The 27,072-nt window shown below is 39.8% G+C and overlaps 1 protein-coding gene across 4 annotated transcripts in view; it reads right to left on the reverse strand.

Moving 5' to 3' along the window:
- LOC110076152 (BEN domain-containing protein 5) overlaps positions 1 to 27,072 on the reverse strand; it is a 1,026,237-nt gene that overhangs the window by 734,137 nt on the left and 265,028 nt on the right. The window lies entirely within an intron of this gene.

Here is a 27,072-nt window from a genome sequence, read left to right on the forward strand (position 1 = left end):
CCTGTGCCGTTATGCACCTGAATGGCCTCCTTAGACATCCCCCCAAAAGGGGAGGGTTCTAGAAATCTTTTTATTGCCCCAAAATGGCTGTGGCTGATTATGCAATCCTGTGAGGTGCAGCTCCACCAACATTTCAGTCAGTGAAAGGGCAAATCATTCATTCCCCCACCCAGCTCTTTCGATGTTCTAGAGCTCCCATCACACAGCCTCCTTGTATTATTTAATGCAACCATTTAAGGGGGGGGAATATAGTGGTGCAAAAATTGTAACCTGAAAATAAGGAGAATTCACCATATTACTTCACTGCTGCCATAATAAAGAGAAACTTTCTGAATGTGCATGACTCACCCAATTGTATCAATTGAACTTCGTGGGGTATAGTTGCAAGAATAAATCACTTTCTCTATTTCTAGTCCATGTCACTTTCACATGTCATATCTATATTGTGTTCCAACATTAATCTGTGACTTTTTAAAAACTCTCAAAATACATATTTTAATATGTATGTAAATGTGTGCTTTCTTGGAAAACACTTATTTGAAATGTGTGTCTCAATATGCCAGGGACTACATTGCTACATTCAGAGAAGCATGAAATCCACTGGATAGCTAAGTTCTGAACTGCCCATTAATCTGCAAGGTGCACATCAGCTCATTTCATATACGAATTCACATAGATTGAATTCCTGAAGCATCCCCTAGGTAGCTGCAGTACTGTCAAGGTGAGAATTTCTCCTTATGAATGCAAGTGTAACCTTGGCAATGCAGCATAAAGGATAACACAACGTGGGACGGAAGGAAGATGAAGAGTGCAGAACTGTCTAACAGAATTAGTTCAGCTTTATTGTAAATGTGTTTTTAAATCCACGTAGGGATGTAAAGGAAATGAATCACGTCACAGTGTCTGTTTTTTTGTGTCTGGATATCACTGGGAAATAACTGGACATATAATTTTACACAGATTCCGGCACAGAGAAACACTTTATGATAGGTTAGGAGCAATCACCAGATCACTTCTGACAGAGAACTACCATGCGGACTGAAGAAAAAGCACATCATTGCTATAGGATCTCTGAACCAAAATCACCTAGGCGGAATTTACTATATTTGACATCTTGAATCTGAAACCATTCCCTTGCTGCTCAAGGTCAACTGGCCTCCTCAGGATAAAATATAATAATGATAGCAGAAGAGAAAGCTACATAATTGTTAGGAAAGGTGACAGGTAGGCAGAACTCTTAGGCACTCTTTCTTAGACTCCATACACTTTCTCTATTCTTATCAGTGCGTTGCACAATTTAAAATTATGGACACATATGAAATATAGGTAACATTCAAAACAAATTAAAATGTTAAAATAATTAGATTATTTCTGACCAGATGTGGGCTACTTCAATAGCATTATATTGGCCAGGTCTTCTCTTGTACACATGGTGGGGCATAAATTGCATTCACATATAGTCAGTGCTGCATTGACTGAATTTCTCCACAGTCATACAAATTTTGTCCTGTATCCAAGTAGCTTCATTTTACTTAACTATTCTTTGATCTTCCTATATCACTTCAAAGTCTATTAAGTGGCTTCCAGATGGTTCAGCTACAGTCTTTTCCTGGTGGGAGACACTCGTTAGCCTTCACCCATTTGGCAAGTTGATTTGTTTTTGTTCTCCATAAGTTTAGCCTAGCCTCTTCTGGTTCATCATTTGTTTGTTTGTTTGTTTGTTTGTTTGTTTGTTTGTTTGTTTATTTATTTATTTATTTATTTATATGCCGCCCACACTACCCAAAGGTCTCTGGGTGGCTTACAACATTTAAAATACAATAAAAAATTCATAACAATTAAAATACAATTAATATATATATAAAATTCTCATCGGACCCACAGCTAATATTATTTCAATTAAAAGCCTTCTGGAACAGGAAGGTTTTGACCTGGTGCTGAAATGTCATCAGTGTTGGCGCCAGACAAATCTCAGTCAGGAGGGCATTCCATAGTCTGGGGGCAGCTGCCGAAAAGGCCCTTTGTCTACAAGCCGTCCCTCTTACCTCCTTGAGGGACAGCTCTTTCAAAAGGGCCCCCTGGCTAGATCTTAACTGCCGGGTAGGTTCATATGGAAGGAGGCGTTCCTTCAGGTATCCAGGGCCCAAGCCGTTTAGGACTTTATATGTCAAAACAAGCACTTTGAATTGGGCCCGGGCAGCAACTGGTAGCCAACGTAACTTATACAGAATCGGCTTGATATGTTCCCTAGCAGCCGCACCACTCACCAGCCACACAGCTCGATTCTGGACCAGTTGCAGTTGCCGGACCGTCTTCAAAGGCAGCCCCACGTAGAGCGCATTGCAGTAATCTATGCGGGATGTTACCAGTGCGTGTGTAACTGTCATGAGACTCCACTCATCCAGGTAAGACCATAGCTGGTATAATTTCCGCAGCTGAAGGAAGGCGCCCCTGGCCACCGAGTCCACCTGGGCTTCCAGTGTAAGACTGGGGTCCAGGAGCACCTCCAAGCTGCGGACCCTGTCCCTTAGGGGGAGTGTAACCCCATTCAGGGCAGGGAAATGGCCCTCCAGCCTGTCCGGTGAAGCACCCACTAACAGCACTTCTGTATTGTCTGGATTCAGTTTCAATTTATTAACCCTCATCCAGTCCATTATCAGATCCAGACACGAGTTCAGCACAGAAACTGCCTCACCTGGATTGGTGGAAAACGAGAGGTAGAGCTGAGTATCATCAGCATATTGCTGACTCCTCAGCCCAAACTTCCTGAAGACCTCTCCCAGAAGTTTCATGTAGATGTTGAACAGCATGGGGGACAGTATTGAGCCCTGAGGAACCCCATGACATAACCGCCATGGGGTAGAGCAACTGTCCCCCAGCACCATCCTCTGGACACGGTCAGCCAGGAAGGAGTGGAACCACTGTAAAGTGGTGCCCCCAACTCCCACCCCAGCCAGCCTATCCAGAAGGATACCACGGTCGATGGTGTCGAAAGCCGCTGAGAGATCCAAGAGTATCAACAGGGTCACACTCCCCCTGTCTCTCTCCCGGCAAAGGTCATCGTACAGGGCGACCAAGGCCGTCTCCGTGCCAAAACCCAGCCTGAAAATGGATCCAGAAAATCCATTTAGTCCAGCAGCACCTGGAGTTGCCCAGCCACAACCCGCTCCAACACTTTGCCCAAATAAGGGAGGTTCGCTACTGGTTGGTACTTAGCCACCAGTCTTGGATCCAGGTTAGGCTTTTTAAGGAGTGGTTGAATTACCGCCTCTTTCAAGGTGATAGGGACCACTCCCTCTCTCAAAGAGGCATTCACAGCCTCCTGGACACAGCTGCGAACCCCTCGGCTGATCTTCCAATTAGCCAGGATGGGCAAGGGTTGAGCAGAGTGGTGGTAGAATGGACAGATCCAAGCACCCTGTCTGCATCCTCAGGTCTCAACAATTGAAACTCATCCATTAATGCCTGACCTAAGCATGGAGCACTGGACACATCCTCTGATTCTACAGTAACTGTGGAGTCCAACCCACTGTGAATCTGAGTGATTTTTCACTCAAAATGGATGGCAAACTCATCACAGCAAGCTGATGAGCAGTCCAGGACCTCCACCGGATTTCCCGGTTGAAGAAGATCCCGGACCACAAGAAACAGCTCTGCTGGACGACATTCTGAGGAAGCAATACGGCTGGAGAAATATTGTCATTTTGCCAGCCATATTGCCACGAAATAGGCCCGATAATGGGCTCTAAGTCGTGTTCGATCAGACTCCCAGTGGGATTTCCTCCACCTGCGCTACAGCTGTCTCCCCTCTCGCTTCATCGCCCAGGTCATCTCCTTATTCCATAGGGTGACCTGAGCTTCGACAGGAGCGCCGACCATATCAGACGGATAATCCCCCAGAGCATTCAGGAATCCATCTGGATCCATTAGTCTCTGAAGGTGGATCATCTTAATAGATCATCACCCTTGCAGAGGGGAGAAGAAGCTAATAGACTAAACTTGACCAGGAAGTGGTCTGACCATGACAATGGGGTCACAATCAGCCCCTTCACATCCAAACCACAATCTTCCAGTCCTGTTGAGAAAACCAGGTCCAAGGTATGGCCCTTCTCATGCGTCAGGCCAATGACACATTGAGACAGCCCCATGGTTGTCATGGTGGCCATGAAGTCCTGAGCCGCCCCAGTCAAGGGAGTCTCAGCATGAATGTTGAGGTCCCCCAGCACCAACAGCGTGGGAGTCCTCAACACCAGGTCCAAGACTACCTCTGTCAACTCAGGCAGGGAGACTGTTGGTACGCAGCAGGGTGGGCGGTACACCAACAGAATCCCTAATCTGTCTCGCGAGCCAAACACACAATACAGGCCCTCAATACCTCCTCTCAAAGGGATAGGAAGCCTGGTCAAGGAGATAGAACTCCTATAGACTATAGCAACTCCCCCTTCCCGATCCTCCGAGCGACATTGGTGCTGGACTGAGAACCCAGCCGGACACAACTGGGAGAGGGGAACACCACTCTCCTCTCCAGGTCTCAGTAATGCACGCCAGGCCAGCACCCTCATCCAGAATTACATCATGGATGAGGGCAGTTTTATTTTGTACTGACCTGGCGTTCATCTCTTCTCCTACGGGGGCATGTTCTACCCGCTTGAGATGTGTTCAGAAAACTTGTCCTCAGTTTTAGTCATCATCTCTTGGTTGCTGTCTATGAAATGGATGGGTTTGATGCTGTATTGCATTATTTCATTCATTTTTTGCTAACAACTCTTGACGTACTTTCTGGAAGGCCAATGCTACGCAAATAATTTTTTTTCAGTGGGAGTAGATTCAAGCAGCCAGTAATAACAGCCTCTCCAAATCGCTTTGAGATATTTTCAATAAATAAATCTTCTCAAATTTCCAAGGAACTTCAGAAGACTTTCTCAAGGTTCTGACAATTAGAGTTAGTTGTCTGAATGAAACTCAGAAGAAAAGAGCTCCTCATCAAATGTCTTGCACTGTCTTACCCCATCTGCCTGACATTCCTTCCAGATTATCTACTTTGAAATGGAACCCAGCCAGATTCTTGGCAAACAGTTCCATTGTACCATTTGAAAGGTAAGAGGTCACTTGATATAAAGTTAGGTTGTGCACTGAAACTATTATATTAAAGATCTCGTTATGGCAATTACAGGGTTTATTTTTACACAGCGTCAGATATAGTGAAAATTAATATGAAAGCCTTAATGTAAAAAAGCAGAGGGGTGTGTATAGAAACCCATATGTATTCATTTAAATTACCCTTTTTCATAAAATTTGATTATACCTCCCTACAAAGAACAAATGTAAGTGTAAGACAGACACTTCTAAAAATGATATACAACACATTCACTGTCATTCAAGGATGCAGCTGTATGTCATACAAAGTTGGTTCTTTCCAACTTAAATACTCAGTTTCTAAATGCATGGAACTGTAATTAAAAACTGGAAAGGCCTTCAGGAAGTAGTGTATTTCTGAAAGAATCCTACAAGTACTACTCTCATTAAGCGAGCTGCACAAATAACTACATCTGAGCGTCACAAACTCCTCTAGGTATATTCTTCAATCACAAAAGAGCCTTCATAACAAGGTATTTAAACTCTTCCCAGTAAATATCTATTCCACTGTCAAAGCAGAGATTAATATGGGAATGATGAGTGCAATTAATGAAATGAAAGGTCTTCAGTGCTGTTACATTCCTGCTCCTGAAGCAAAAAATGTGCATTACTTGTTTATACTAATTAATTACATTACTTCAAATTTGCAATGATTTGGAAATCAGTGTAAACCATAGTAATATTATTTAGTGTGACAGACAACTGTTTTAATTAAAGTTTAGAACAATGCACTTTACAGAACGTTAACTACACAACACTCAGCAGTACATCCACAGACATTCTTTGTACACCTCATAAGCAGAATATGCACAGCAACTCTGAAACTCACAAATTATTTTCCCCTCTTTTCTAACAGATTTTAAGGCATTCATTTTATATCAAATGGAATGATATATGAAATGGAATGAAAATATTAAAAATATGGAATTAATTTTCTGCATTACATATAAAGAGCATCAAATCATTTAAACTAGGAAATATTAACTAATATTAAGTTACACTGGCTCCAGCTGTATTTTTAAAGACAAAACAGTTCTATGCTGAAATCTAGCTTCTACTACATTCTTTTAATTAAACTGCTGCAGTGTCATAAAATCAAGAATGTATCCTGGAGATGTACAGATAGCTAGATGCTTGATATAAATTTATTTTCCATCTTTCTGTCTGTCTGTCCTCCAAGACAGTTAAGAAATATGTATGTATATCTATTCTTGCTATTGAGAAGAAGCGGGAAGTCTTACATTCCTTTCTTCTTCCCAAATTCTGCACAAAAAGGCACAGAAGTCAAAATATGCATCTTTATGAATACATGTACAGTTTAACTAATGTGAACATACATACAAAAAGACATATGTTAAAAATGTGTTAAAAAGTACACGTTAGAAAATATATATACTGTACCAAAATATGAATACATGTCAATGTGTGTGTGAGAACCAAAGTGTCGTGACTCAATATGAATCAAAGATAGGAAGACAATGCAGGTGGAATTTGTAAAAATGCAGCCAAATCAAGTGAGATTTATTATTCATTAACAGAGGCTTTTTTCATTACTACAGTTAGACATGAAGTCAACTTGTGTGCAATATAACATTAAACTAGCACAGCTGATTGTGGGGAAACTGCATTGACTGAGTCTAATCCAATTAATTTGATTATATATTTCCACACTTTGGAGAATACGAAAAATTGTTCACAATTTTTGAATTTTTGGTTAATGCAATACCAATATTGCCTCACCACAGATTCAGTTTTTTCTGCATAGATCAACATTGTTTCCTTGTTTTTTACATCACTTTAGACCTTAGAGTTGGGAACACTGGATACGGTTATGAGGAAAAGATGTGGGATTTAGGTTTAGCTTCTCACAGAGGTGCAAAGACTGTGGAACATTCTAAAATGGAACTAGCTAATTACCTGCTGTCCCCTCTTTGATTTCTGTACATAAATGGAACACATCAGATCTCTATAGGTAAGCGGAGGACCCCATGTGCTCCAGCAGTCCATAACGGAAGGATTCTCAGGTTCCACTTTCTGTCAGAGAGGAATGCCTAACTGGATCTTGGCAGTAATATCCTCCCTCCTGGCCCTCCGAAACAATTGAAGTCTTGTTTGTTTGTTTGTTTTATGGTTTGTTACTGCTCTGTAATGGCAAGGCCTGTTACTCCCCACTGCAAAATAAAATCATGCAAGGGCAGCAGCTATGTATATTTTTTTTAAGTCACCCACAATAAAAAGTCTAATTAAATATTATTTACTGTTAAAAGCATTTCATGGCTATTGTCCATTTTGCATGAAGAAAGTATTAAAATGTTGATATGTCCTCAGAAAATATACGGTAGATGCCAGTGGTTTTTAAATACATGTTGCCCAAACCAGTTGAAAACAGCAATACCTCCCATGCAGAAATGCTATCATGTATGTGACAGTGAATGACTGAATAATCTAACCTAGCACAGTAAAATTGACTATATAATCTGCTACAGAAATGCTACATCTACCATCAAAGCTACCAAACGAAAACTTCTCATACTATTTATGGGTTCCAATGACATCAATACTTTGCCATTATGTGATTGATGTTTAGTATTACTTAGAAATGATAACACAACTCCAGATATACCACTTGCAAAATCTCATGTTCAAGGAACATATTTGGAGCTGCAGTTCGGGTGGTAATGGAGGAAATTACATTTCAGGAAAGGATTCTTTCAAATAACTATAATATATAGTTGCAGTTCTGTACACATTTTCTTTGCCAACTTTTCTATTGGTCATGAAAACATAGCTGTTACTTGTTCAGATGCCTGTCTCAGAAGCAAAATGGAATAGAGAAGGGGCAAGATCTAAAAATATAAGAGGCACAGAATATGGCTTCGACAAACAAATTGCAGTCATGGATGCATGCATATAGACTATAACTGTCACTGAAATCCTGTCAATAATGAAATTCAAACTAGAGAGAGAAGAGTCCTACTTGAAATGAAATAACTGACTTTTTTTTAAAGGAAGTCAAAATAGTTTCAGTAAGATTACCAATATTTCTCAAAGAAAAATTTGCACACTTTAGAGTTACAGCTCTCTCTTGGATGCACACCTTACTGTGGTGAATGAGGTTGTATACGCCAAGGAAGCTGCGAGCAATATCATCAGGATGCCACAATCCATTATGAATATAGAGTGCTGCTAGGCCTATCCAAGGCAAAATTATCAATGGGAATAGCAAACTCCAGAATAATAATTTAAAAAGTGGAAACTGTTCTTGGCCCATGTTGTAGTGGAAAGAATCAAGTGAGATGCTGACACGGTGAGGACTTTATGCAGTCAGATGCACATATCACTATCACTAGAACTTTACTCAGGCATTTGTCCAATGCATGCACATAAGTCTTGTCACTGGATATCTCTACCACTTAAAGTCAATTGCTGCAATGTACTTAGTTACTTTGGCTGAACGTGGTGATTGAGCTCCTAGGATTAGGGATACTACATTGTTGGGGTTCAAAATCATAGAAGCCTTGTTAATCATGTTCACTGAGGATCAATGAACAAAGGCCTCTGCAGTGACCAAAGGCATGATGACACTCGAGCAGGGCTTATGCATGTCCTCTTGATGAATCTAGGCCTCAGCCCATTCTAATGAATGCCTGGATAAAGGTTAGTGATACCATCAGTGGGCAGAGGATAAATCAAGTCCTGACTTCCTAAGATCTATAAGTCTCCCAGACACTAGCATTTAAATGATGTGGCCCCACTTAGGAAGTCATCTCCAATGTGCAAATAGATATGCGCTCAAATGAATATGAATTTATACTATCTACACCCACCAGACAAGAATCAGGCTAGATGTGTAGATATTTGAGATGTTAGGGATAGAAAAAGATTCTGAAGTCTCTCTTAATTAAAGGAAAGCATGAATTTGTATTGCATTCAATTTGTGTATAGAGGCTTGCCTGCAAGTTAAGAAAACGCTAAAGTGAAAAGAACCACTAAATATCTTCACTTTGGGTATGCATTGTTTTCTTGAAAGACAAAACTATACTCAAGGAAAGTTGCCTTGTTTATAGTGCCCCATATTTTAAAATTCACACTTCATATCAATCACATAGACCTGCCAGGTCAACAGCTTCCCATACCTTGATATTTCAAGTCCAAAAGGATGAGGCATTGTGTAACAATCTCAGAATAATATTTGTGTAGGAGAATGAGACAGACAATGTGAATGATACCAAATAAACAAATACTAGGCATGCAATGCCTATACTATGCACTGAGCCATGTCACCGGCTTTGGAAAACTGACAGGTAGGCAGCATTCTGGTATTAAAGTCCACACACACTATAAAACCATCTTTTTCCTCCTCCAGTGCCATCCAGTTCAACTCCTCTGCAGAGCTGGAAAGCATAACAATTCCCTGAGATTTCAAGTGGGACCCTACTATCTGGGATTCATCCTGGCAGGGAACTGATATTAATTCTTAGCCCTTGAACTATAAAATGAGACAGCTATGTCTTCCATTTTTTGTGTCTCAGTTATCCAAATTCCAATTATTCCAATACTCAGATGGTGTGGACATCCAACTGTTGCTTGAACTGTTGTAACATCCATTCACTTGTGAGCTGTTTGGGGAAGAAAGAGGTCATCCTGCTTTGCTACACAATTACAGCAGCAGCTAGACCTTGTTACTCCAGCTGCCAGAATGCATCCATGCACTTGTCACAGTCGCAGTAGTATCTGTGTAACAGTGTGTTGCTTTCATTCGATCCTGCCTTGAGCATAAAGAGTAATTCGAAGACAGAGTTTAAAACTGCATGCAAAAAACTTGCAATAGAATACAAATTTAACAGTACCTATGCAATAAGAAGTGCTCTTCATGTTAAAATCTAAGGGCAGGGTATAAAAGAAAAGTGCAAGGAAAGGATTTGTGCTATTACTCCAAATATAAGTAGTTGCTGTGAAATGGCAAGCCTAATTTCATAATTCACTTCCCTCTCTCAGGCCAGGCCAATGCACTACCTATTAAAAGATCCCATAAGGCAGATGAACACTTGTATTTTGTCAAGGCGCTTCCTCGAATTTAGAACCCTTCAAGCTGGAAGCCCTTTTATTTCAAATAAATCACTCTATCTCACAGCCATGTTCCATCATTTTAGGGTTTCAGGAAACAGTTATGATAACAAGAATGACTCAATCAAATTTTAGATGTCATGGAAGCAAATAAGATACCAACTGTGTTTTTTGTCTTTTTGGGTAAGATGGTTCATTAGATTCATCACTAGGAGTGGCTCAGAGTTAATATCAGTTCCACAGTTTTTTGCTCAAATGCACTCCAGGAAATCAAGCTACGACTAATGGGTTAATTTGTCTCCTCAGCTGAGTTTCCTGGTTCACTCCACAGATGGCTGGATGTTTTGATGCTATCTCTGAGTTTTAGATGTGCTTTACAGTGTCATTGTTTGAAAAGGAACTATAAAACCCATCGCTATTTTATTTAAAAAAGGATTTAAAACTCCACTTTGCAACTTGTGGAAGCTAAGGGTTTGCAATTGTTACAATCAGTTATTAAAAAGTCAAAGTATGAGGTACATGGATTGTTGTTATCCTGTACTTCTCACATGCACAAAAATTTGTAAGCCGCTGACCACTATTTTGAAATTTAGAGAATCGCACTTTCTTTTACAAATCGTAGAATTGAAGTTAAAACTGAAAATAAGATGGAAATGTCCACATATGCCCTGGCTTGTTCTTTCATAAAGTGGTGGCTGGCAGCTGTTATAAGCCAGATTTTACATGACAAATTTGGGAAAAGAAAGGAAAAGGTCCTATCTTTGATGCTTCAATGAAGGGCTGAGTTTCAAATTTCAAATAGAAATCTGTTGTTCAACTTCCAGTCTTAAGAGCTTTGATACCTCTGGGAGTCAACAAGGCCGAAAGTATCTCTATATAAAGAATTTACTAGAAAAAACAATGAGTAAACAGGTCTAGGCTGGTGCATATTTCACTGTAGCAAAAATACATACACACACAAAAAAACCCAGCAATAACTATTGAAACTTGATTTCACTGCTATTGAAGGATGATGACAACTGTCCTTTGAAATTTATTACACAACCTAAGCAGGAGTTGGTACTGTATTTGGAGTATATCTCAAGGCAACATTAGTAAATATATGATAAATTATTTATTTATCAAATCAATATCTTGTCCTCCCATTAAGATAAACATGGATCCTCACAGAATTTGCCCAGGAGTTTGGAAAAAAGTCCTCAGAAGAGAGTTCATGCTTTTTATGAAGAAGAGTTCAGGTTCAGCTCCTGGCATCCACAGGTGAAACTGAGGAAAAATTCTGTCCAAACCTTGGGGAGGCGCTGCCAGTCAATCAAGACACTGTTGAGCTGTTCAGCAGAAAACTAAGAGGAGTGTTCTGTTTTATATTAATATAAATAATATTAAGGTTGTGGTTAAATGTTTTGCATTACAGTCGTGATTTGATTGAAAGGCACTCTTGTGTAAAGCACAATGTAAATAATTCTTATAATATTATTATTATTTTAAAATAAATAGCTATGATAAGGATTTGTTAGCTAATTTAAGCTTTTTGACATCTTTGGGGTGGTCCTGTTGATTTCCTTTCAGTGTTATGTTAATTGTGTTATTAATCTGTTTGTATTTTAACGGTTATTTGAATCTTATTGCTAGTCACGTACAGTGGGATTTTTCACAAAAGACAGCGTAAACAAGTGAATAAAAAGGACCCTCTGCATAGGTTCCAATCAACACAGTTCCTTTTCACCCCTTCCACCTTCTTAATTGTACCTTGCTTGGCCAAATGTGAGTAGATAAATAGGTATCACCTCGCTGGGAAGGTAAAACAGCGTTCCCTAGTCACGCTGGCTACATGACAACGGAAACTGTCTTCGGACAAGCGCTGGCTCTACGGCTTGAAAACGGGATGAGCACCACCCCCTAGAGTCGGACATGACTGGAGTGAAAATGTCAAGGGAAACTTTACCTTTACCTGGCCATCTGTAAAAGGCTTTGTGCATCTGAGTCATGGGTTGCAGAATATCCCTATCTTTAAACAGACAAATGGAACAAGGCTTCCTTGGATGCTCTCTCTCTCTCTCTCTCTCTCTCTCCCTCTGATTGCCCCCTCCTGTAGACATGATAGTTGGAAAGTTTTGACAAGATATATTTGTTTTTATGTTAGGATTCATAAAAGGTGTGAATAAGATTCTGAACTTTTTAGTACAAAGCAAATCCAAACAAAAGGAACACTGAAATTAAAGCTCTTTCATTTTTTTCCAAGACACAGCAGCCTTTTCTAAGCTTTATTAGAAAATTATCATGCCAGCTGTCTCTTTGCCTTGACTGTTATTCACACAATATGCCTCTCTCTTGTTTCTTTTCAGCTTTGTACGTGTATAATAATGAGCTTTTCTGGAATGGAAAACCCAGTGGAATATTAAAATGGTAAAGAGTAGTTCTTCAAGTTAATTTCATCAAAGTGCATCACAACATAATATCATGTTGTAAGAGTGCATATCTAGTAGGGATTGATTCATAGAAATTAATTAAAGAAAATGTTATTCTGAATATAGTATTTCATATGTGCATTATTGTGTTTTGGCAATAATGTAAAAAGTTAAACATTTATGAAAATAAATTGTTTAAGTCCTATTATGTTACTAAAAATTAAGCCACCTTTTCGTGCTGTTAAATCAAAATCTGACTATGGATTGGCTAAGAGATTTAACCATTATATTTAATGAAACAAATAATATTTTTTCTCCCTCAAGCAATAGCTGAATTTAGAACAAATTAAAAAACACACAATTATTGTGTCTCTTTTTTCCTTAATAACTAGATGAACAATGGATTTATTAAGAGGGGAACTGATGCAGAAGGGGGCAGCTTACTCTCTTCCACTAACATTTATTTCTTGCCAACATTGCAGAAATTTGCTGCAGTACTTCAAGGAGTGATCGTGAGAAAGCTTGGAAAGCTTGGTATCAAATTAATTTGCTCCAATTAAGCAGCACACTTGTCTTAGTTTTTGGAAAGTAATTCATTGCTATTACCCAGTGAAAGTTTTTCAAAGGCTGTTTACTGTGCCAGTCATTGTATGGAACACTATTTTATGAATGTTTCATTAATTTAAAAAAAGCTTAGTAAGACAATCCACAGAACTTTAAAATTCTAACAAAAAAATGAAAATGATCTTCAAAAGTACATTTTTTAAAAAGTAACTATAAAACACTTCATTACACCTGTAGATTACCTTTGTTTGCGCTCATATTGTTACATTACTTTTGAATTTGTTATACCCTCTGGAGCCCAAAAATGTTCCTCATTAAAGATAATTACATTATTTGTAATGCATTGTTTCCATGTTCTGATTTTAGGCAAATATCATCACAGGGCAAGCAATTCCACCCTTAACCATTGTTTCATTGCTGAAACACTTAAGAAGAAACATGCTACTACAATATATAGTTTGGCTCTTATTGACAATGATACACATTGCTACTTTTGCAGATATGATCTTAGTGAAGTCACATTTTAAAACTTACAATGTGATTCATGACCTAAACTCTCAGAGAAGTACAGATTAAAAATTAAGTACCACAATAAATTCATGTAAAACATCATAAGAGGCAGGTACACCAGCATTTATTTAAGAATCCAAGCAAGCAAAGCATGACCAAGATTATTATGCCATGCTTATACAGAAATGCTGGAAATGTCCACCCCCACGTCACAAGTAAGTCTGAATAAGTTCATGAGGGCTGGCTGCTAAGAATTCCACTCTAAGAGTGCAAGTTTATATCCACTTACTGGGAAGTAAACCCATGTCCAACAGGACATACATTTGAGTAGCAAGGCATAGGACTATACTCCCAGGCAAAGTTGCCTAGGAGTACATTGTCATCATTTCTTGACATTGTCATTATTACTATTAGCTTGCACAAAATATTTAGTTTCTGGTGTCTAAGAAACCAAAGAAAATGAAAATATACTCTTTTTTTGTACAATTCCTAACATTCCTAGGAGATTCTGGGAAACAGGAACTTTTCCAGGCTCTGGTACATACCTACAAGTTATCGAGCATCATATTTAAAAGCTTTTTAGTGCACTGTAATTTAGTCCATCTGCAATTTTCCTGAATTTTCATTCTTTCAAGGCCTACACATAGTGCTTCTCTTTTAATTTTTTTTATTTTTAATTTTAAAACTATTTTTTTTCCTCCAAACGATCAGTTACTTGTACTCTGAGCTGGCTTTTTCTCAATCATGTTCATTTCTAAATAAACTACTGGATTGACTTCTTGTTTCATCACACTGAGAACGGGATAGCATTACAATTTGTCCTTAATTAACAATCACTGAATCCCCACATTAATTAGTAGAACTGTTATATATTTTATGTCAGTCTTCTGAATACTACTAGATAATTAAAAGTTCCATTAATAAAGCTCCAGTACTCATAATTTATATAAACCTATTATGAAACACTAAACCTGATTAAACTATAGCTTTTTATATGCTTGTTTACTGGAATGTTGTTGCTTTAATTTCAGTAGAAAATCATAACCCTGCAAAGTTCTTAAGAAATAGGTTTAATTCAATCCATACAGGGCATGTAATTATACTGGCTGAAATCTTGTTGCAGAACCTTTGCCAGATGAGATTGATGACATCTTCTGATGTAGCAACTTTTCAGAAATTAACATTTCTGACATCACCATCCTAAAAGATCCTGAAATTCCCTTTCACCTTGAGGAAGTCATTGGGAACTGTGGAGGTGTTTTCAATTTCTGAACATTGCCATAAAATTGTCCTACCGGTGGCAGTTTTTGAAAAGGAGAAAAAAACCCACCTTTCCCACAGCTCCCAATGGTTTCCCCTCAATGAAAGGGACCCCAGGGGAGTCCCAGGGCCTTCAAGGAGGGAATTGCAAAATTTTAATTTCCAAGAAATTGTCACGGCTGATAATATGAGCCGTCCTTGCCATAATTTCTGGAGACAGGAGTTCAGCCACTACGAGAAGTCCTCAGAAGTTTTGGTATGCACGCCTGATGTGCAGCATGTTCTTCCTCACTGCCATGATAAAGGGAAAGAGTGGGTGAGATTTGCTAAGCTCCATGGAAACCACAAGGAGCTGTGGGCCTTTGTGTGCTAATTTAGCTCTGTACATGGTCACTCTCAAAAATACTACCAATCCCACAAGCTTTGCATGTCCCACTTACTCTCCCCCTTTGCAGCATACATTATTAAAGTTCTGCAAGTTATTATCTGTAGTATTAATAATCACATGCTATCAAATCAATTCTGACTCATGGCAACCCTTTCCAGGATTTTCTAGATTCAGAGCATTCAGAAGTGGTTCACCATTCCTTTCTTCTGGGGGCACCATGGGACTGTGCAGCTTGCCCAGGCTTGCTGGCTGTTCTTCTAGGAGGCACAGTGTAGAATCAAACTGCCAACCTGTGGCTCTGCAACCAGATGTCTAAGCCACTGAGCTATCTAGCCATATGTAGTAAGAAGTTGGAGAGAAAAGAGGAACAAAAAGACAGAGGTGCCATTTCTAATGTGACTCAGGAAATGCTACCAGTTGGGCGGGGAAAATTCAGTAATATCAACTAAAGGCTTGAATCTGAATGTTGAAGAAAGTGCTAATATACTACTGTTATGACTTTTGTGCAAATGAAACTGTGTGGGTGAGAACTGTATTTAAGTACAGTTCCCCTGCAATTTAACAATTTAGCACGTACCATCAGTTGCAAACAAACAGGAAGGTAGCTCAAAGCCTATCAAATGAATTTAAAGCTGAAAGTGAGTAAAGTGCTCTAAAATCTATGCACTGTAGAGGGGAGGGGCGGAATCTTATGTGCCATATGCCATTTCTGGAAGGAAAAGTGTGATACATGTGCAGTAGATAAATGAATAAATGTTTTTTTCCATTACATTTTTTTAGCCTTAAGACAGGAATGTGAAGCAATGACATGTAAAATTGTGCTTCTGTTTCTTTTAAGAAATCATATTTAACGTAGTCTCCCTCCATCCCGATTTTTTTAACACAGTCTGAATATTATTGTTTTCCTTCATCATAATCTTAGGCTTTTCCTTGGGAGCTATGCAAATATATTTTACACTATATGCTGTTTTAATTAATTCCTGCTCTTATTTTTAAAACCTGGAAAGGTGATTCATGCATATTCTCAAATACATTTCAAAGACAAGGTATAATTTGTCTTTGCCTTTGAATATATTCTCCTTTTTTTTACAAAGTATGAAATTCTGGTCACAGCAAGTCAGCAACCAGTGGTCTTATTCTGTCAACCTTGTCACAGTAATGTTAAAAGGAAAACTTTGGATTCCTCCTGCTGGTAATGGACAACCAAGGATACAGCAACACTAACAATTCAGACTTCTCATTTGGGGTTAACAGACAGCCACAATTCCAGGAGGAGATGAAATTATTCACCACATTGAGAGTGATGCAACAGGGACAGCAGCACGTTTGAAATTGGTATCATGAGATTGGAACAGGGGACAGCAAAGAAGAAAGAGCTGAAAGTAAATGGTAAGTAGTGTTTGTATGAATAGACTGCAATAGTAGTAATTACTCATAACCAGGCCAGGGAAATAAAATTTCAGAAATCAAAAGGGAACAAAGAACAGCCACAATCACACATCAAGAGAAGCCTTATAACATAACCCAGAGAAAACTGGCAGCAACCAGAAAGCAGCCCTCTCTTCCTTAGGCTTTGCTACTGAGTAACATGCAGCAACTTAGTTACCCATTTTTGTACACTTGCAGCCATTTTTCTCCAGTGGAAAACAACAGCAGAACAGAGTAGTGCACTGTGAAAACAAAGGGGGAAAGACTTTTATCCACATTTTCTGCCTTAGCAGCAAGAGCTAAAGAAGAGAGACAACAACAACAACAACAACAACAACAACAACAACAACAACAACAACAACAACAACAACAACAACAACAAAACCTGTAGAAAAGTCCCAGAACAGCAGTCTTGGAAAGAACAATCGTCAGAGAGAGATACCACATACAAAGCCTGAGCCCACCTTCAGACAGCAACAGCATATTTGAATATATCTGTGAAGATTCTCAGTCATCCAGGTGAGGTTATCTGGAAGTTGAGTCATGGCAGCTGGACTTCTTTCTTATTAGGCTGAAATGTTTCACTACTCATCTAAGTACAAGCTTCTTCTAACAAACCTATTCAGACCAGGAGGAAGTGAAACCACCATGGAGGATATATCAGGGATCTTCTACCAACTCTCCTCAGACTGAGGAACGTACTTGGAGTAGTAGTGAAACATTTAAACCTAATAAGAAGTCCAGTTGCCATGACTCAACAGCCAGCATATCTGAATATTTTCCAAGTAAATTCAATCAGTATATGAAATGTAAGTACCAGGATAGTTTTTAATTACAGGGAGGTGAAATTACACATGCTCTTCTTTTTCTTAATTTTTCAGGCAGTTGACAAACATGCTAGGGCTGTGGAAACTTAAGGTAGCCTTGACCTCATTTCCACAGGCAAATTTTCATATTGAACATAGACCAAGGAACGACTGTGAGAACAATGGAATAAAAAGGTTAAAGAAAATGTGAATCAGATGTTTAAGTACATTCTGATAATAAATTTAGACAAATAAGACTTGATTTGGAAAACCAAATTTCATTCCTAATTAACTTAAAATCAGTCAGTGAATACAAATCACACTATAGGGCAATGTTTTTAGATGTTGTAAGATTCTATGTACTAGGACCTACAAAAATAAGTGGCTGTAGGCTGGCTCTAACACTCCTATCGTTCTGCTACATATGCCACCAACTGCTCATTCCAGTGTAATATCAACATAAGAGTTCTAATTATGCATTACTTAGCATCCTTTCCATCATAGGAGCAGGGGGTCACCTAGTCCTTCTCTTCTCTATCATTGCATTCTTCACGGAAAAAAAATCACAGAAGACAAGCTACTGCTCCCTATAGGTTCAACACATGAGTGACAGTTCTGAAAAACCAAAAATTTTGCCTATATCTCCAACCTATAGTGCCTCTTTATATCAAGAAAGTGACAACAGAGGAGACAGTAGCTTGGCACTCCTCTTCTCATGTTATGTATAAAATCAGGGTAAGCAATGTCCAAATAGGATTAAGGAATGAGTGTTCAAGCTTCCTCGTACAATTAGTACTTTCTTGGGGTTTCCTACCGTGACTGTTTCAGAATTAAAACTATTATTGGGGGTATAAAAATATCCCTAAAACTGGCTTAAAAGTAAAGTACGTTTAAACTTGAGGCATGAAGATATTATTTACTAAAAGTGTTCTAAAAACAATCAATTGGGTACAGGACCAGCAGGATCACTGAGAGAATAACACATTTTTGCAACTGATTTTTTCATTTTGCTTTCCAATCCTTACATAAGACATACAGAAATTAAATATACTGTAAACTCTCTCCTCCAGCACCACAATTCAAAAGCATCAATTCTTCAGGGGCAGAAAAGTTTCAATGTTTTTCAATAAGATTTGTTCATAATTGAGTTTCTGGCAATGTCCTAAGTTGGTGCTTTTCATAAATATGATGCTTTAGTTTTATGATTATTTTTTGTATTTTGGATCTGCAAATGGAAGACAGAAGTATTATGCAATTAAAACAAATAAAAGTGCATCATCATCATCTTTATTGGCATAATAAAATAAAATAAAATGGAGAACCAATAAACAAATAAAATCAAGTTAGTCAAAGTTTACAGTAGAGGATATATAAACAAATGTAAAACCAACAATCAAATAGGACTCAGTTAACTAGATTTGGATAGCATCCTTCTTCTCTGGATAATCAATTTCAAAAAAAAAAAAGCCACTTTCTCTGATATATCAACATTAATTCCCAAAAGAATGTACCTTATTTTCTGAAGATCTGCCCAGCCCTCTCTCTTCTTAAGGAACCTCTCTAAGAAACCAGAGTGAAGGTCCTTATAGAAGGGGCAATACAGAATCATGTGTTGGAGGGATTCCAAATGGGAGACAGAAGTGTCATGCATTTTTAAAAATAAAATCAAAGTTTGGGTAGCAATCAGAAACTGGAAAAAAGAATTAAAATTTTCGAAAGTACAGTTTCCCTCCCACACTATTGTCTGTGTGAAAGTTAATATATAATGTGGTTTCAAGAGAGTCTGTCTCGGGAATCAGCAATGTTTGAAAGAAGGTTCACCAAGTTAAAGACTAAAGTAAAAAAGGAATGCTCAAGCTCATGTGATCACATCCTAAGAATTAAGTTACCAGTGACAGGGAAAGAGTTAAGTTACTAACCAAGGAACAAGTATGGTGACTGTTCTTTTCGAAATGATCAGTAACATTTATATTCAATGAAAAATAGTTTCTTTCCTTGGACATTTACACTATTTTCACAGATGCAATCTCTAAAGATACCAGTTCTGTCTAGGCAGGATCCAAAATAATTAAAACATTGTATTTCTCAACATCAGCTCTCATAGCATTTCTAGGGAGCTGAACAAAGAGGAATATACATTTCTTTATCGCATATATAGCATGAATACAGCTGAAAACAAAAGTAATATGCATAATGTTCCTCATCTAGAGCCACCATGAACTGTGTAGAAACCTTTGACAGGATCTGTGTAATTGGACTCAACAAGAATGCCACCATGTTAACAGCCCATTCCTTCTTTCTTCTAAAAAGCATTAAGTGGTATTTTCATTTTGAAGCATTAAAAGCACTGCTTATTTTCCCTCTCCTGACACTTGAGTAAATACTGAGAGAAGAAAAGTGCTTTCAGCGTATGACAGAAAGCCAAAACTTCAATGGAATCTGTACTTCAAAGTCACTAAAGTGCTTCTGAAAATGTTAACACTCATTCCTTGGTAGTTAGAATTAGATACTCATTGTTCTAAGACCAAATGGAGCTGTAACAGTTATTCATTGTAAGTCTCTTTCCACTCCTTGTTTTAATAGAAATCATTCCCTTGCTGGGATAAAAATAAATCTTCATAGAAAACCAATCAAAATTGACAATACTATCTGATTTTTCATAATTACATATAAACTCTGCATTTGAAGTTACAGCAGTAAGGTAAGATTGGCTCATATGTGTTCTCAACATATCAGTTTTAAACTCATTACAAACAGAGTGGTTTTTCACACTGAAGGAAAGATTTAGGATGAGCAGATTTAACTGTACAATCGAGGACACAGAGATATAAATTAATTTTTGCTTGATTAGTATGAAGTTACTGCAGTAATCCATACCACTTGAAAAATCAGGTCAAAGATTTTTGTACTTTTTCTATATACTCCCATAAAATCTAAGGTAACTGTTTTCAAAAGATTAATGAAAACTTTGTGTGCAGGCAGAAATTAATTTCTCTCCAATTGTACAGTTAAATCTGTTCATTCTAAATTTCCCTCTTCCGTATGAAAGCCACCTAGATGTTAATAGCTGAGAATTGACTAAAATATTGTCAAATTTCTGACTTGTTCTGAAAGTTTGTAATATCCCCATAAACTAATGAGGCTACATCTTAATATTCATGTCTTCTTACTTAATTTTCCTTAAGTCTATAAGCATTATTTTATAAAAACTCACGTGAAATTGACCTTTTTTTTAAAAAGAATGCTGCTGGTAGTCTATTTTTAGAACCAACATATCCAAGATTTTGGAATAAACACAGGTTTCATTAACAAAAGTGCTAGGAAATCAATTGGGCAGGTCTTTGGGTAAGCCCTAAAGCTGGTCTGTCATGATTTGGGGGGGAACCCTACATGTTAAAACACAGTGATACATCAAGCAAAGGGAAATTTGTGTTGAATCAGGAAAGTTTATGTAGGAATTTTCCTGGACTTGATCCTGGTACCTAACATTTGGAGTTAAGCATAACATTTCTCCCACCAGATTAAGAACCATGCATGGAGTTTTAAAGAGATGGTTCATGCTGTCATATTCCTCTGTGATAGTATATAAAAACAACCTATTTGAGAAAGGAATAGGGTTGAATTCTAGACTACTCATTTTCTGCTCAAGAGAAGAAAAGAATGAAACTGGGAGTGAAGTTGCCTTCCCTCTCAAAAGGTGAATTATATGATGCATTGCACATACTTTAAATTGATAACTGCATACAAGGACGAGTGTAAGCAGCCTATTATTATGCAGTTATATACTTGGATTGGGACCAATAAAAGTGAATATTAAACTAAGCATATATTAATAAATACTTCAAATCCTATATACATTATCAGCTCCTGTCTTCCATTGAGGGCCTATTAGAACCATATAAGAAAACTCCCATCACCTAATGACTATTTTAGGCTGCCTTAATCATTTTAAGTCCTCCCAAATCATGATAATGAGGCCTTCTCTTGTGCAATATAAAGGTTCCCTGTGCTGTTGAAATTTCATTTGGTGGAATATTTAAGTGCAGAAAGTACTTCAGAAAAATAGTAAATGTACACTTCCTAAATTGTACACAATGCACCTATTTTGACAACATATAAATCCAATGAAGCAATATTTCAAGGTCATGGAAATTTCAGTGACAATAGGGGGTTGTGCCACACATGATTTAATGTAGATACTTCCGATAGTCTTATTAGGATGCAAGATGAAAAAGCTGCTCTTAAGATGGACAAACTTTGGGTATCACATGATGTCACTGAGATGTGCTCCTAGATATGAGCTAATGAACTGTGCAAAACATGTTGGATCTTCTACCTCAAAGGCTACACACAATTCTCATAATTTGCGCAGTGAATGCACAGGAATACCATAAGCACATTATGTATGTTAGAAGGATTTAGAATTTGGTTGTTCTCTTTTTTTAATGTCGAAAAAAGTGTGGTGAGTTTTGCCTAGACTCAGCCCCTGCCTTGCAAAAGGAAAAATGATCAACGTAGATGCTTCTTAGTTAATGGAAGTAAAACACTACTTACACTTAATGGTTTTGTTCCTTTATTTTTGTCTTTACACATCTATCTTTTCTGGATGGTAGAAAGTAGAGGAGGGAGAAAACGGTGAAAATCAAAGGACGCAACAGGAAGGAATGCAAAGTCTCAAGAACTCTTGACATAGGGGGACAAAATCTCTAAGTTAATAGCAGATTCAGGGCATATTCTCTTCTGACACCCAATGTTAAAAGGAGAAGAATGCAAGGGTGGATTTTTCAGCAATGTGTGTAGGACATCTGGATCAAGACAACAGTGTAAAAATGCACTCTCTTTGACTGCTTACAGATTACTTTTGTTTTCACAGAATGATATTGATATACAGGTTTGGGTCTTGGTGCACGCCTGCTGAAGATTTCTAGAAGGTGAGCTTTTCATCCAATTCTTCCACCTGCAGTACCCTCAAAACTTTCTTCCAGGGTTAGGGAGATATCCTAAATATGGTAAGCTGGCTGAAAAACAAGTGAGGATGTTTTCCATGAGTATCATTCTCCTTAGCAAAGGTCCCTCTGCTCCATTTGAGTCTCCTTCCTCAGGCATTCCCCAACACAGTCCATCCCTTCCTTCAACACTTGGAACAAGCTTTTCAGAGCATCGATACAACTGCCTGTTAGTGATAATTAGCTACAAAAACATTCAAGTACTTAATCCCTCTTGCCTTGTCTATTCACAGTACAGTGGGGTCTTGACTTAAGAACGGCTCGAGTTAAGAACATTTTGACTTAAGAACCACTCTCATAGGAAAATATTGACTTGACTTACATACTTAGATTTGAGTTAAGAACTGAAAAAAAGCCACGTGGGAGGCAGAGAAAGTGCAAAATTTGAACTTTCAGTTAACTGTTGGCCAGTGAAAAGGGTTGCCTGTCTGCTTCCTCACTCCTCCCAGCGTTTAGAGAGTGGATTGGGAGAGAGTCTTCAGACTGCCTGGTACTGCCTGGACTGTATTTTCCCTGCCTTCCCTGAACCTTTCTTGACCTAAGAAAAAAAGAAACAAAATATCCCCCTCTAGTGGTCAAAGGCGGAATAGCAGCTTCCCATTAGCTTCTATGGACGGAAAAGAGCAGATACGGATCAAATGGTTTTCAATGCATTCCTATGGGAAATGCAGATTTGACCTGAGAACTTTTTGACTTGAGAACCGCCTTCCAATACGGATTAAGTTCTCAAGTCAAGACCCCACTGTATTCACAAGACAATTCAACTGAAGCCAAGTATTCAAACTAAAAGTTTACAACAGCAGAAGAATTCACAGAGTGGATGATATACATTTATCTTCATTTGTAAGGGATGACAAAATACAGTTCACTCATTAGTCCTTTTTTGTTTTGTTTTGTTCACAGCATATAATGCCAAACTTGAAAAATTTAAAGTTGTCATTTGGAATAACAAAAGGGACTGCTCTACGTGGATCTAGGGACTTATACAAAGATAAACAAATAAAAGTTAAAAGCAAATAAACTCACAGAGAAAATGCAATCAAAGGTAGGTAGCCAGTGAAAGTGCAGTGAAGCCAGCAGGTTCATACAACAGCTGGGTACTGCAAGTCATAGACATAACTTAAAATAAGATTATAAACAAATCAGACTTATAAGCATAAATAGGTGTTCAGCACTCTTTTGCAGTCATAACTCCTTGAAAAGATCTGAGCAAAAAGCCCAGAAAACAACTCCAATGACAGAAGTTCAGGAAGGCAACTCATGAAAATCAGTGGAGACAGCTATTTAAAGCTATCATTCAACTCTACATCACAAAAAAGAGATGCAGCTAAGGGGGCACCAGAGAGCACCAGCATCTTACTATTCCAGAGAGTGGAGAAATGTTCAAAGAACATGAAGCATCTAGAAGCACAGCAGTAGGCTGGACTTTCATAGCCCCCCCCCTTGAGATGCTGCTTGTTAAGGCCCGCTCAGGACCTTGGGATGCAGTAGAAAATGCTCCCTTATGCAGGGACCCGACCAGAAAAAAAACACACACAAATACACCCCAAGTGCTGCAGGTAAACTAAGAAGAAGGACATAGCAAAGTTCTTCCTCTTTTGACTTGTCACCCTCTACCTCTAGGAGTGTGTTGGAAAATATAACAGAGGATGCCAAGGCTAAAGTTATTCTCTCTGCTCATGGTGAGTATGCATAAACAGACGACGCCTGACTAGATCTCAGCTTTTTGGACAAATTTAGAATTTGGTTCTTCCCTTTCTGGTGTAGAAAAAAGCATGGAGATATCTGCCCAGTGTCCCTTCACTGGAAAAGAAGAACAGATGAGTCTGTATGCTTCTTAGTTAAATGAAACAAACAAACAAAAATTGAATAGTGTGGAGTTATTTATTTATTTATTTATTTATTTATTTATTTTATTTCTATCCCGCCTATCTGGTCATACTAGACCACTCTAGGCGGCTTACAATTGGAGCAACAATAAAATTATTAAAAACATTACAAATAGACAAAAATGGAAATCAAAGAATATAAAAGAAAAATCGTCAGGGATTATCTGTTGGGAAAGCCTGCCTATACATCAGTGTTTTCAATTGTTTCTTAAAAATGCCCGGCGAGGGAGCCGCGCGAATCTCAGGAGGTAAGTTGTTCCAGAGGCGAGGAGCCACCGCCGAGAAGGCCCGATTTCTGGTCTTTTCCTTCCGGGCCTCTCTCGGCGTCAGGCTCCTCAGCCTCACCTCCTGGCTCGCACGGGTGACATGGATAGATCTAGGTGGGAGAAGGCGTTCCACCAAATATTGAGGTCCTAAACCGTTTAGGGCTTTGTAAGTAAGCATCAACACTTTGAAGTCGATGCGGAATTGGATGGGCAGCCTATGCAATGCGGCCAGAGTGGGCGAGATATGTTGGTATCTTCTCACTCCACTGAGTAATCTGGCCGCAGCATTCTGCACCACCTGTAGTTTCCGCAGCAGCCTCAAAGGTAGCCCCACGTAGAGCGCATTGCAGTGGTCTAATCTTGAGATTACAAGCGCATGTACCAAAGTGTTGAGAGCCCCCATATCAAGGTAGGGTCACAGCTGGGCTATCCGCCGAAGATGGAAAAATGCGGTGCGGACCACGGACGCCACCTGGGTTTCCATAGTGAGCGCCGGGTCCAGATGAATCCCCAAGCTGTGAACCCCATCCCTGGCAGGCAGGGTCACTCCCCCAAAATGAGGGAGTTTCCCAAATCCCCAACTGTGGGAGCGCCCACCCTCAGTACCTCCGTCTTGTCCGAGTTCAGCCTCAGCCCATTCTCCTGCATCCATTCCCGAACGGTCTCCAGGCAGCGCTGAAGGGACAGAACGGCATCTCCTGTAGTTGGAGAAAAGGAGATGTAGAGCTGTGTGTCATCCGCATATTGATGGCACAGGGCTCCACACCCCCTGATGACCCCCCCCAGGGGCCTCATATAGATGTTAAACAGCATTGGGGAGATGATCGACCCCTGTGGAACCCCACAATTGAGGCTCCACGGGGCCGAGACATTCTCCCCAAGCTGTACTCTCTGGGGACGGTCCTCCAAGAAGGAACGGAGCCAGGCAAATGCCCGGCCACCTATTCCCAACTCGGTGAGCCTCCCCAGGAGGATACCGTGGTCAATGGTATCGAAGGCCGCTGAGATATCGAGGAGGACCAGCAGAGACATTTTGCCTCTGTCGGCCTCCCTCAACAGGTCATCACACAGGGCAACCAATGCCGTCTCTGTTCCATGGCGCGGCCTGAAGCCCGATTGGAATGGATCCAGGGCATCTGTGTCATCCAGGAACGCCTGAAGCTGATCGGCCACCACCCTCTCGACTACCTTGCTTAAGAAAGAAACATTGGCGACGGGCCTATAATTGCCAATTTCGTCCGCCGCCAAACTAGGTTTCTTTCTTATGGGCCTAATGAGTGTATCCTTGAGGGCAGAGGGAAATCTGCCCTCAAGGAAAGACCCATTAATTATTACAGTAGCCCATTCCGTTGTTGAAGGCCTGGCTGCCTTGATTAGCCAGGCCGGGCAAGGGTCCAAAGAGGAGGTGGAGGCACGGCAGCGATCAAGCGTCCTGGCCACAGTGTCAGGCGAAACAGGCTGAAAGGAGTCAAAAATCACCGGACAAGACGGAGCGCTGGACATCTCAGCTCGACTCACTGTATTCAAAAAAGGGGAGAGGTCCCGGCGGATGGCCTCCACTTTAGATTTTAAAAATGCTGCAAATTGGTCCAGTGTAAAACTAGGGGGAGGCCTATCACCCGGGCCAATTCCGGATAGGTCACGTACTATACGAAATAGTTCTGCCTGCTGATTAGACGCCTCGCTTATCCGGTTAGTGAGGTATGTTCGACTGGCAGCCTTTACCTTGGCCTGGTAAAGGTTAGTAGCGACCTTAACAGCTATGTGATTAAAAACCGTCGGGTCCTTTCTCCATTTGCGCTCTAGCCGTCTCCTGACCCGCTTCGATGTCCGGAGATCCTGGTTAAACCAGGGCGCCGGGCGATCTCTGCGGCTGAGAGGGCGTTTAGGCGCGATCGTGTCTACGGCACTAGCCGCGGCTGTGAACCAGGCATCGACCAGAGCCTCGACAGGAGCGCCAGCCAGGTCAGCCGTAACCCCTCTCATGGCATCCTGGAATCCAATCGGATCCAGTAGCCTTCGAGGGCGGACCATAACAATAGGTCCCTGCTCCCTGCGAGGGGGGAGAGCCATCTTGATGGTACACTTTATTAGGTGGTGATCCGACCATGACAAGGGGACCGACTCGAGGTCAGTCACCATTGGACCACTCTCACTCCCATTGGTGGAAAAGACCAGGTCTAATGTGTGGCCGCCCACGTGTGTAGGGCCGTTGACATGCTGGGACATGTTCAAGAAGGCCATGGTCTCCAAGAACTCAAGAGCTGGTCCGGACGTTTCTGCCCCCGCATGCACGTTGAAGTCCCCCAGGACTAGTAGCCTCGGGGAACCCAGCAGTGCCACG

This window comes from Pogona vitticeps, chromosome 4 (genome assembly GCF_051106095.1).
Source record: "Pogona vitticeps strain Pit_001003342236 chromosome 4, PviZW2.1, whole genome shotgun sequence".
Classification (NCBI taxonomy): Eukaryota; Metazoa; Chordata; class Lepidosauria; order Squamata; family Agamidae; genus Pogona; species Pogona vitticeps.